This window comes from Symphalangus syndactylus, chromosome 2 (genome assembly GCF_028878055.3).
Source record: "Symphalangus syndactylus isolate Jambi chromosome 2, NHGRI_mSymSyn1-v2.1_pri, whole genome shotgun sequence".
Lineage (NCBI taxonomy): Eukaryota > Metazoa > Chordata > Mammalia > Primates > Hylobatidae > Symphalangus > Symphalangus syndactylus.
This window is the reverse complement of record NC_072424.2, coordinates 135,749,511-135,762,509: the sequence shown is the minus strand read 5'-3', so window position 1 is coordinate 135,762,509 and position 12,999 is coordinate 135,749,511. Positions and strand designations below refer to the sequence as shown.

Here is a 12,999-nt window from a genome sequence, read left to right as displayed (position 1 = left end):
ATACATGCTGATAATGAGGACCTATTTCTAACTGCTTTACAGCAATCTGTTGTATTTTTAAGTAGGTTTTTTTAATTTGAAAAAGAATACATGTATAATAAAAAATTCAAACAATAAAAGTATATGCAATTTGAGAAATATGCCTAACGTCTTGAGATGCTAGTCATTCTAAGGAACTACTCTACTACTGTCAAAAGACACAAAATTACAACAAATTCAGTTACAGATCGACTTGGCTTTTACTTGAGATTCATGAATCTGGGCAGCCTCCTTCCTACAATCTAGAACGAGCACTCCCACTGGGCATTAACAGAACACTCAGTTTTTAAAGATGGGTTAATAAGGAAATAGAACAACAGAAAAAATGTTGACGGTTAACATCAGTTTACTTCAGGTTACATTTTCGTAAGGGTTAAAGCAGAGGGGACTCCTTATTATGCTAACTCAGGTAGACTGGGATCTCCTGTTCTCGAGAAAAAATCAGTTTGTTTTAGGACCTATCTGCTTCCTTCAAGTTTCAGTTTGATGATGGAGCGTCTAGCACAAGGGACTCCATTCTGGTTTGGCCTGGTCTGCTGGGGCCTAGTGCAGGAACTCTGAAACAACGGCCTACTATAATTTTGGTTTCACGCTACTAACAAACTCCTTGTATATACTTACTCAAACATCCATGGACAGAGATAGCTCCTTTTTGTTTTTAAACATGTAAGTTGGCCTAAATTATATTATTTTTGCTTGGTACTTTTTTTTTTTTTGTCTTAACAGCATAAAACATTCTGCAAGGTACATCAGCACATATGGACACAATATTCTTTCACATTGTCTCCATAAAATTCCATTGTATATATTTCCTACAACTTGACCACTATATGCTGATGTTCATTTATCTTGTTTTCAGTCTTTGGATACTATAAATAATACAGTGTGATCGGACAGGCCAAAATAGACACCTCTTTATCAACTAAGATGGACCCTAAGGTTAAGGGAATAGAGCAACTTTCTAAAGGCTTTCTAGAGCCTCTACTAGGGCTCTAAACTCGCTAAGAACAGGAGCTATCAGACCCCTCCTAACTCTGATTTACAACCCAGACCAAGACAACTCTGACTGGGCAGAGGACTGGCCTTAGAAACATTTTCTTCTGACAAGCAACTGCAGGCCTTAAAGCCAGTTTCAGCAGCTCACCGAGGCTGTGCACAAACTGTGTCCTACAGTTCACCTTTTCACATAAAGAGCCCAATTCCACCTCATTTTAATGCTAAAATTTCACCTCAAAGTGAACATGGATGTATGTTACATATGTTTATCCACTGCACATGCTCTTGACTCCTCTCATACATATGTATCGCTTTGCCTCCAAACTCATAAATATATGTGACTCTAGTGTGATACAGGCTCTGTGAGGCATAAAACCCAATGTGTCCCTTCATCCTCGGCACACACCAGAGAAGGTCTCTTCCCAGTCTGTAAACTGTTACTGCCTATAAACCTCTCCTTCCTATTAATCAGCCATCCTGGTGGTCCTTTAGATGAAAACTGCAATCCAAAAGGTCTCTGACATTTCCAGAAGAAAAAATGCTAGGCTTAAGGAGACTGTGTATTTAGAACCAATGGATTTTGTCAAATTGCTTTTCAAAGAGAATGCAGTAACATTCCCACAGTCTGACAACTGTCACGCTGAGGGGTTTTGTCTTACATAGAAAGGGACTTTGATACTTCTTTTTAAACAGTATTTCTCTCCCATAATTCCTGAGTAATTTAATAGTTTAATTATTAATCTTACAAATAAAATTTTGGAATGGGAAATAGATAGCACCCAATCTCAAAGAATATACCAGCAGAGAGTACACTTAGCAGCTCTTAGCCCTGCCCCCACCATCCCACCCTTGAGGCAAATACAGTTTTTTGTTAGCTTGATTTTTTTTTTTTTAACATTTAAATCTTGTATCTGTCTGGAACTGAGTTAAGTAAAACAAATAATATAGGGGCTGGGCACAGTGGCTCATGCCTATAATCCCAGCACTTTCAGAGGCCGAGGCGGGAGGATCACCTGAGGTCAGGAGTTTGAGATCAGCCTGGCCAACATGGTGAAACCCCATTTCCACTAAAAATACAAAAATTAGCCAGGTGTAGTGGTGGGCGCCTGTAATCCCAGCTACCTGGGAGGCTGAGGCAAGAGAATCACTTGAATTCGGGAGGCGGAGATTGCAATGAGCTGAGATCACACCACTGTACTCCAGACTGGGCGACAGAGAGAGACTCTGTCTCAAAAAAAAAAAAAAAAAAAAGAAAAGAAAAGAAAGAAAGAAAGAAAAGAAAAAAGAAAAGAAAAAGAAATAATACAGGGATCCAGCTGAACATCTTGTCCTCAGTCTGTTACCCTAATACCATTTCATGAATAATCCACCTTTCCCCCACGAATTGAAATGCCGCCTTCATCACATATCAGATTTGGGTCTATAGCTGGACTCTCTTGTTTCTTAGTGATCCATTTGTACTAGTACCACACTTTCACAGAAAAACCATCAACACTTTAGCATAACATCTTAGCTGTTTATTTTTATGTATAAACTTTAGCATCAGCTTAATATTTAAACTAAAATAATCTGAACTTTCACATTAGAATGTTGAGTTAAAATACTGATTTTCATTTCAATCACTGTTTACTGAATTCATAGAAAATTATTGATTAAAATTATTCACGCCTTTCACTCCACAATTTCAGTACTGAATCTATTTCATAACATGAAATAGCAAGTCTTCCCTTTTATTTGAGTCTTATACACACACACACACACACACACAAATGGTGCTAGTTAAAAAAAAGAAAAAAATATATTTGCGAGAAAATTACCCACCCTGTCTAATATAGCCCCTAATGTTGTAGGACACCTTAGTGGCTGGTCTGTTTTGACTCTTCACCAACCGACATATGGGGCAGACAGTTGGCTGTCATGTGCCAGGTGCATCAAAAACAGACTATATGCTTTTCATGTGCAAGTATGATGTCATTCTATTGCCCTATATACCTCTAAGGAAAAAACTGAAGTTACTTGTGATTTTACTCTATGTCAAATACTAACAGGAGAAAGATGTTTCATCCACAAGACTGTGACTTCTCAAACACACAGCTTACAAGGTGACATTTGGCTTCGGGATGGACTCTCAGATGACCCCAGTGGACACTGGAAATGAAGGCGATCATGCTGAGGGCCTGGCAGTCACACTTCAGCTAAGAGAAACCCTTCCTTCTACAGTTTTCTTTAAGGAAGTGTAGTTTTATTTTCCTATTTAGCAATATATTTCGTGTCCTCCAAATTCTAAGTTACAAGGTTTTGTTTTTCAAACAAGAACTTGAAAAAGTACCAGTTTGGGACATTAAGGACAGACTATCATTGGTACAGCAGCCTCAGCCTGGTTTCCATCAAGGACCGGCTGTGAAATGAGGGGCTCGGAGGGCCACAGTCAGGAGCCTAGCGAGTTGGAATTCCGTTAACAGCTCTACCTCTCTCCCGCTGTGTAACCTCGGGCTAGAGTTCAGAAGTGAGCGGCCTGGATTCAGAAGACTGCCAGAAGCTAAGTGAGGTACACCACAAAGGAACACAGGACTGTGAGCTAGAACAGAAGAGGGAATGTTCGCTGGGGCCTTCCAGAAGACACTTCAGTCTTAGCAAACTGGCCAGGAAGGATTTTCATCAAGATGGCGGAAAAACCTGGAGGTGAACTATTCATAGCAACTGTTCTCAAAAAATTAAAATCCATTTAATTAGGGCAAAAACAAATAATTGTTCTTTGAAAATCACTTGGTCAATAATTTATAGGTGTGTACTAACTGTCATACTAGCTGGTTATGTATGTGATCTTAGCTCTCCACCTAGGTTATAAAATCTCTGTGGGGGTATGTTTGTTTCTGTCTCTTTGGTTTTTTTTTTTTTTTCCTGGAACATTCTCTTTATCTTGTTTCAACCCAACTCCTGCTGATAACAGATTTCACAAAACCCTACCAACTGGAGATCTTTCCTGCAGCTTCCGTCACGGCCCTCGGACTCACTCCCTCAGCAGATGGCCTTTTACTGCCCTGGCAGGTCCCTTCCCCTCTTAACTGTAACCAATCACTGGCTTTCTCTCTGAACCCAACCTTCCCATACATCGATCTCTGACTTCTTCACTCTCAACCCCCAAATCCCCTTGGTAGTTCCCTAACTACAGACACCTCGTCACGGTAAAACCTATTCTGCTCCTGGGCTGAGGTTTCCATCCTGTGGCGCCTCTGTCCTTTCCTTCCACCTTTCCCTCCTCTTCCTTTCTACTAAGCAGCATCTTCATCCTCTTTCTCTTCCCACCCCTTATTTTGCGAACCTCTTCTTGACTTAACTGTCCATCATGGGTAATTAAAATCCCTTCATTAGCACTCACTGACCCTGGAGTCAACTCCAAGCTTCCTGTGGCTCAATCAGGAGTTTCTTCAGCACAGGTCCCAACTTTGCCTCATGCTGCATTCCCCTTTCTCCCTACCTGCCACTAACCTTCACTCCGAAGCTTCAAACTTCACACATTTCCTCAAACTTTTCTACATCTCTGCTGTTCCTCACACTATACTGTACTCTTATCTGCACACCTCCTCTTTCTCAATTTAGAAAGTCCTACCCCATCAAAAGGGCTCTGGCCTTCCCACAGCCTGCTGGCTGACATCCAGCCACCTGCTTTCACTTTCTTCATTATTTGCAAACCAGATGGTCAGTCCCACCAGTCAATCGGGGGACAGCTCTGTCTTACCTGGAGAACGTTTCCCCCAAAAGATTCTCCAAATGCCTTGCATAAAGTGGCAAGGACTCAAATATTTTAAATGTGATGTTTTTGATCATTTGTATGAAATACATCTTACTCTGTCAGACCTCTAACCTTCATGACATGATCACCAAAAGGAGGAAATCAGATTTGCCTTATGTATACTAACTTGAGTCTTTTCGAAAAAATTAACTTCTTGTGGTTGATCACGGAGTAAGTGATTTTCAGCATGTGACTACAGAAAAAATGATTTTTGGCTGGGCGCGGCAGCTTACACCTGTAATCCCAACATTTTGGGAGGCTGAGGCAAGAGGATCACTTGAGGTGAGGAGTTCGACACCAGCCTAGCCAACATGGTGAAACCCCATCTCTATTAAAAATACACAAATTAGCCGGGTGTGGTGGCAGGAGCATATAATCCCAGCTACTTGGGAGGCTGAAGCAGGAGAATGGCTTGAACCTGTAAGGTGGAGGTTGCAGTGAGCCGAGATCATACCACCACACTCCAGCCTGGGCGACAGAGTGAGACTCTGTCTCAAAAAAAAAAAGAGAGAGAAAGAAAAAAAGAATTTTTAGCTACGAGTACTCTTAAAATAACAGTGTCTGAGTTCTGAAAGTGGATGATACAGACAGGTACGGGAGATGGAGGGATGGGAAAATATGAGAGAAAGCAGGAGCAGTAAAATGGGAATGGTAAAATCTAGAACGTGGGTATATGACTATTCACTATGAAATTCATTTAACTTTTCTATGCTTGAAATTTTAACAAACATTGGAAAATGCAACAAACAAAATTGACATACACAATCACTCTCATGTGAGCTCCATTAGAAGGACACAGAGAAGGGCTGTGTCCATCAGGGTAACCTGCCATCTCCTGCTGCCCGTGAACGTGGGGCCCTGGGTAAACGCTTCGTAAATTAAGTATCTGTTGAATGAATACACTCCTAACGCATGTCCGCTTCGGTCTCTGGGACACATTTAAATCTTTCTAATCACCACAGGTAGATGATTATGTCCGACTCTCTTCCTAACTCCCACCCCAACTAAATCAAATGCTCCTTTAGGGCCAGAAGCAATATACTAACAAATTAGCTGGTTTAATGTTCTAAATTTAAAAGCTATCCTCTCCTCATAATGCAAATAGAGAAATACATTTATGCAGGCTTGACATTGGGAGACTTATTTAAACACATTCACTCAAAGGATTTACAGCATTAGCTAAATTTCTTCAGAAAGTAGACTGGCTTGTACTTGACTGCAGAGCCACTGGACCACAGAACACACTGAGAATGGCCACGAGGGGTGGGGGAGATGGAGATGCACACCCGTGGTGGTGCTGTGTGGTGAATGTAGGAAAGCTGCACATGGTACAAATATATAATATGGGATAAAAAGGGGCAAGATGAATCCTGGTACACTAGGTGGAGTTTAACTCCCTTTAGGAAGCTATTGGAATTGCCTCAAGTAATCATTATACCACATGGGTATAGTGGTTAAGAACTTAGGCTTAAAGCCTGCTATCTGGGTTTGAATCCCAGCTTTATCACTTACCACTAGCTGTGTGGCCTTGGGCAATTTACTTGGCTCTCTTAGTCCCCACACTTATACAATGGGTATAACATTATCCTCCTGTAAGGATTAAATGACATAATGCATACAAAGCATCTAGCACACAGTATGCATTCGGTAGAGGTTATCTTAATATGTGAGGCTCATCTAAAATATAAAGAAAAGAATAAAGACTAGCATTTCTTTGAGTAAATCGACATCTAAGTAATATACCTATTAGTTTATGCTATGCAGGAAAAGATCAGACAGTTATATTTACAAATAGCTGCACAGCCAGGTCATATTAATAGAGACTTTTAATTGAAGAGATAACAGGCTTAAGATATTTTCTATTCCAGACAACGTTCTGTTCCCTTCAGATACGTAAAAGAGAAAGAAGACAGAAATATTATTACCGTAAAGGTCAACAACAGCAACTCCTAATTCTTGGGACTTTTGGCACAAATATTTTCTGTTGCTAAATGCTGAGATCTCGGCTTTTTTCAAAACCTAAGCTTTACTGTAACAAACTAGACTACAATGATCTGGTTGAAGGATCCTTTGGTGTCTGACATTTTTTTTTTTTTTTTTTTTTGAGACAGGGTCTTGCTCTGTCACCCAGACTGGAGTGCAGTGGTGCGATCTCGGCTCACTGCAACCTCTGCCTCCCAGGTTCAAGTGATTCTCCTGCCTCAGCCTCCCAAGTAGCTGGGATTACAGGTGTGCACCACCACACCCCACTAATTTTTGTATTTTTAGTAGAGATGGGGTTTCACCATGTTGGCCAGGCTGGTCTCGAACTCCTGACTTCAGGTAATCCGCCTGCCTCTGCCTCCCAAAGTGCTGGGATTACAGGCCTAAGTCACTGTGCCTGATGTCTCTGACATTTTTGTTTTCCATCCCCACAATGCCTTTGGTCTCTCAACTGCAGACATTCGGTCATGCAATAATCCCCTCGGCTCCTTCACTCAGGTTTCCAATGCTGAGATGTCTCTGTTTCTTTCCTTACACCTTCCCTTCCTCTCAAATTTCTACAGGACAATGTCTTCATTCTCCTCTTCTTTTCCCTCTCTCCGTGGTACCACACTCCTCCTCACAGTCAACCACAGAGTTAAAGACCTTTCATTAGATCTCACTGCCCATGGGATAAATTCATCAATCAAGCCTCCTCTAAGAGGCCTCCACGGTGTAAATCCTCATAATCTTTCCAGTTCCTACATATTCCACATCCCACGTCACCATGCCCCAAGAAGAGCTCCTGTAAGATACTTTACCTGACATAATCACTTCACTTGGGAAAAAAAGATGACTTTTAGGGTTTATTAAATGTTTATTTCCTCTTGTGTTCAAGTTTGAAATTTACCTTATTTATGGAAGAAGGAGAAGGAGAAGGAGAAGGAGAAGAAGGTGGTGACTGGCTGAGACTTTCGACACAACCAATCTGAGCCAAAATATCCACCTTAAAATAAAAAAGGTGCCCAGTGAACAAGAGTGAAAGAGCAGGTCAAAGTTTTTAACCAAAACCAGCACATTCATGGCAGGACCAAATTCTCCAGAAAACTCTAGCATGCCACTCACTCACAAACATTACATGCAAAAAACCCCCAACTGTGTAGCAATGTGTTATCTTCAATGCATTATATTTTCTAAAGTCTGTTGTTTGGTATCACGATACAGTATTACTGAAGCCCTAAAAATAACTATTAAGCAGCACAGAAAGAATGGAACAAGTATCATGCAAGTCATACAGCCAGAGAAACAAACTCCCGAGGAAAAAACAGAAATAGCCAAGTTAAAAAAAAAGTTAATATTCTGAACCTTTTGCTTTCAGAGGCATTAGACATGTATGTGACAGTCCAGACAAAATGAGCAAAGCCACCTAGGCAACTTGAAGCTAACCACAGAGCCACAAGTGAGTCCTACCAATCGCAGCTGTGAATGACACAACAGCCCAGCTGGTCTGTGAACCCAGGAGCAAAGGCCAGTGTCTCCTGGTATGTGCTCTTAGGGTCTAACTGGCCTACGATACAGCGTCTTGTGAGAAGAGGTAACTGACTGACGCGCTTCCATGAAGCCCGTCGACGGGTAAACTGCAGCGGATGTGTTAAGAGGACCACTCTGGAGCCCAGCTTCCAGGCTTCAAATCCCGGTTCCACAACTGTCCTGTAGGGAAGTCAGTACTACAAACATTTATATAGTGGACGACAGCGTCCTTTTCAGGGGCAACTCTCTTGTGAAATAAGCGGTGGTATTATTCTCACCTGAGAGATGAAAATAAACTTGGAGTTGAAAATCAGTTAACACGCAAAGCAGACAACAAAGATGGAGTAACAGGGACCCAGTTTATGCTCCCAATGAAAACTAAAAATATGATGAAATCTAGGAAACTGTGTTCAAATCACTGGACACCAGGCAGTGAAGAAGTGATCCTGAGATATGGGAGACAGACAGAGTAAGCCCACAAGTGCCCGTTCACCGTGTGGAGAGACTCTCCAGGCTACGGAGCAGGCATGGAAAACCCACACAAAGCTCGGCAGTCTCTGTGGTGGGAGGAGACAGAGTCTGGGAAGACAGAGACGCACAGAGAGAGCTCTGGAGACTGCAGAGGGCACTGCAGATCTGCACTGATCAGCCCATCACGTGAGGGGTCTACCCAAGGTCAGGGAAAGACACACACGAAAGAATCAAGAGTGCAATCCCTCACATAGGGCTATTCCCACCAGCCTAGATGGAAAACTTCATGATTCACGGGGCATCGGGTACAACACTACAAAGGATTTGTTTCAGGAAAGGGGCAAAAATATCCCTAAGCTAAATGTTGCTTTGGGCTTAAAAATAAAACCTGAAATAATCAGACTATTTCAAAGTAACTTAGGTGCATCCCAGAACAAGGCTCAAAAATGTTTATGGGAATACAAAAATATCCAGCATACAGCAAGGTGAAAATTGCAATGTCTGGCATCCAATCATAATTTACCAGGCATGAAAAGCAAGGAAAATATGACCCATAATGAAGAGAAAGATTAAGCTGATGCAGTACTGACAGATGAAAGACTCAGCACTATTTAAGAGCAAGAGAGGCTTCAAATATTAATGAGGCAGAAGACTCAGCTTGAATGGGCTTCCAAAAGGTGATAACTTTAAGCACAAAGAAAAAAAAAAAAAACACATTATTAAATCAGTGTAAATCCATGCATCCATGCTACTGTCAGAAAAAAGACAGGAATGCTTTCTTCATTGGCACTATTTGTAGTAGCTATAAAATAACTTCTTACTTCGAAACCTGGCAATTAAGGAGAGGCGGAATTAGCCATCTATCCTGAATTCCAAATTGGAATTCGACATAATTAACTAGCTCCAGGTGATACAGAAAGTGCTACTTTCTAGATGAAACCAGCTAAGTGTGGAAGGAATAACATTTCTGATTCTGGCAAGGATTACCAACTGGTGGTAAACCATTTATATACAATTTATATCTGTATGTTCATGTGTATACCCATGTTCACACAGAGAAAATAAGACAGACACCTAGTGTAAAGAGTAGTGATTGTGGAAATGGGATACTTTTCTTTTTGCTAGTCTGAATTTTCTACAATGCATATGTACTGCTTCTGTAACAATAAAATAAAAGGTTACTTTACTAATTGTTTTTAAAGACAGTAATAACGCTAATTAGCAACTGCTGACCACAAAAATAGTAGTTTCTACTTTTGTTATTTTTTTTATGTTGTTGTATTCTTGCTCCTCATATGACATCCTTGGGGAACTGGGACCAGTAAGAAACAAACCCCTACTTCTGACAACAAAAAATGCAGTAAGCAGGGCAAGCGCTTGTTTGGATGACATGGTTAGACCTGACTCAGTTCACTGGTTTCCTAGTAAGCATCTAAGACAAGGCCTAAGAGGAAGAGCTCTCACTGCGCAGACCATGAGAACAGCAACTGTGGCGTGGCAGAGATGGGCAATGGCACCACGACTTCTGTCTGTCTCCACCGTAACTACATCAGGCCTCGCAGGAGGGCTAGGTTTAAGAATTAATGAAAATGGTAACATATTTAATTAAAGTTGCTTTCTGTTTGGCTTTCTACCAAACGTGTACAAAGGGTATATGAAAGCTCAAAACATACTGTGAGTGGTCGCAGCTCTTATGGCCCCCCTAATTCCTTCCAGCAGACACCAAACGTCCACTACAGGTCAATCCAGATCATCCCATCTGGTAAGTCCACCAGTTAGGAGGAGTTTCCAATCAGAGGCTAACTACTTTCTAGGTTATTATCTTGGGATGGGGCCCTGTAGGCATTCAGGGGTCCACCTATCACCACATAAGGAACTCCTCACTGTGCCTGTCACATCCTTCCACACCACCTGTGATGACGTCACCTGGCCTATCATGCCACGGCCCATCTTACGACTATACCACGTACAACTGTGTTAGCAATTAGGAATAGAAAGCAAATAACATCTGATTCTTAAACTGGAGACCATTCCAACCAGAATTTCTGACAAAAGTTTAACTCTTTTCCTCAAAAGGGACTGAAGAGGTTATAATATTCTCTTATATAAAAAAACTAACCACTTTAGCTCAAAATACGGAAGAATTTGACAAGTTTCCTGTTTTGTTCTTTATAGATCTTTGGCTCAAAGGACATGATCTAATTCTACAGATGAATCTGTATTGACGTTAGAAAACCACTGGTGGAACATAAAACTTGTACATTCTTTTAAAAATGAAGGTAGATCACAACAACAGACTCAATCTATTTATAGCCAGTCATATCAATATTACTGATTGGGAATTACCAAAAGAGGTGAAATTATTTAACAAATCCTTTGTTAAGTCATATTCTGAACCTGCAAATATCAATTTCAGGTGTTTATTTTTTAAATAAAGAGAATTAAAACACTAAAAATTTACTTAAAGTAAATGGATAATGTTTGTATTAGCTTAGAGAGTCTACTTATTCAGATAACTCAAAGTCCTAAAATAGGTAGCTTTGAGTACAGAATAGGATGGCACTACAATTAGCAAATAATTTGCTTCCAGACAGACCTAAGAGAAGTCCATGTGAGATAAGCTTTTACACTGTTCTGATGACAGGATATACGTATAACAATGCTGGCTGGTCCTTCATCACTGCAGTTTTAAGGTTAAAAAAAAAAAAAAAGACTTTGCTTTAATAGTTTGTTTCCAGTTAGACAAAACAAACAAAAACCACCCTACATAATAAACTTCACCAGCATGTATTTTTGAAAAGGTTCCTGAGATGAACAAAGCTGTCTCATAGATGTCAGGGATCTGTGAAAAAGCATGCCAGCTTAGTATTGGCAGCCTCATGCAGTTCTGAAGGCAAATGTCCATAAATCCTCTAACACTGGTATACGATCTTCCTTAAAAAGCCCTATTACCAACTAAAAAGAATTCATACAGGGGGTGGGAGTGAGAGTGAAGAGATGGAGAGAACCTTTTCAATAAAGTTCTGTAAAGAGAAAGTCTCAATAAGCAATTATGAGATGTCTAAGGCATTATAAGACTTACGTGAGTTAATGAAGGTATAAGCACATCTAATACTGAAACTTTGTGAAGGTTTCTTTTATCAATTTATTTTTAAATGGACTACCAAAAAAGGCCTAAAATGGCCTAAAAATAGACTTTGGGGAACTAAGAAAGCAAAATGTAGTTCCAACATAAAATTACTATTGCCTTCCTCATTCTATAACCAATAAAAATTCCTTTGTAACAAATATAATTACATGGAAAATCTCTGAATAGAAAAATATTATATCCTTAAATACCACTTAACTTCAAGCATTTGTTTAATATCCAAACTGTTTTAAAAAAATAACAATGCCAGAAAATTTTCTGTAAGAGAATCTTCCTGTTTTTGATTGGGTAGCCCATCAGATAAGAGAATAACAGGCCAGTGATGGACAGCTCCTAGGCCTGTGGTTGGTGTTAAGAACACAAACTTCTCCAAGGCAGGGATTCAGGAAATCTGTCAGTCTCTTAATACCTTACATTGTAAAGTACCTTTTGATGTATTTATAACTGAAAAAAAATTATTCAAACAAGAACAGAGTATTATGGTACAAAGTCTCTTATAGGTCACTGGGAATAGAAAAAAAGACAAATTCTTTGCTTATCAAGCTTAACAATTTACAAATAAGCAATATAATTTGTATAAGAGTCACAAATTGTGCTAAGGGAATCCAGAGAAGTAAAACAGAAAACAAAAGGTTTTATAGAAGACATGGTATTTGAGCTGAACCTGAAGAGACGGGCTTCTGAAAGATGGAAGGAGTCACTCTATTATTCTTAGAAGAGCAAGCCAAAGGTACAAATAAAAGGTGAGACAGCATGGAACATATATGGAGAATCATCAGTTTGCCTGGAGACAAATACATAACTTAAAAATAAGGTGAACCCGGGAGGCGGAGCTTGCAGTGAGCCGAGATTGCGCCACTGCACTCCAGCCTGGGCGACAGAGCGAGACTCCGTCTCAAAATAAATAAATAAATAAATAAATAAATAAATAAGGTGATGATGGATAGCCACACTGAGGCATCACAGAAATATAACTGAGCTTGGAAAAGTACCTCAACCTCAAATTCAGATGAATTTCTTCTACAATTTCCCTACCATGAACTGTTCAGCGTCTGCTTGC

The 12,999-nt window shown here is 40.2% G+C and overlaps 1 protein-coding gene across 4 annotated transcripts in view; it reads right to left on the bottom strand.

Moving 5' to 3' along the window:
- SNX9 (sorting nexin 9) overlaps window positions 1-12,999 on the bottom strand; it is a 168,906-nt gene that overhangs the window by 50,118 nt on the left and 105,789 nt on the right. The gene's annotated exons all lie outside the window — the stretch shown is intronic.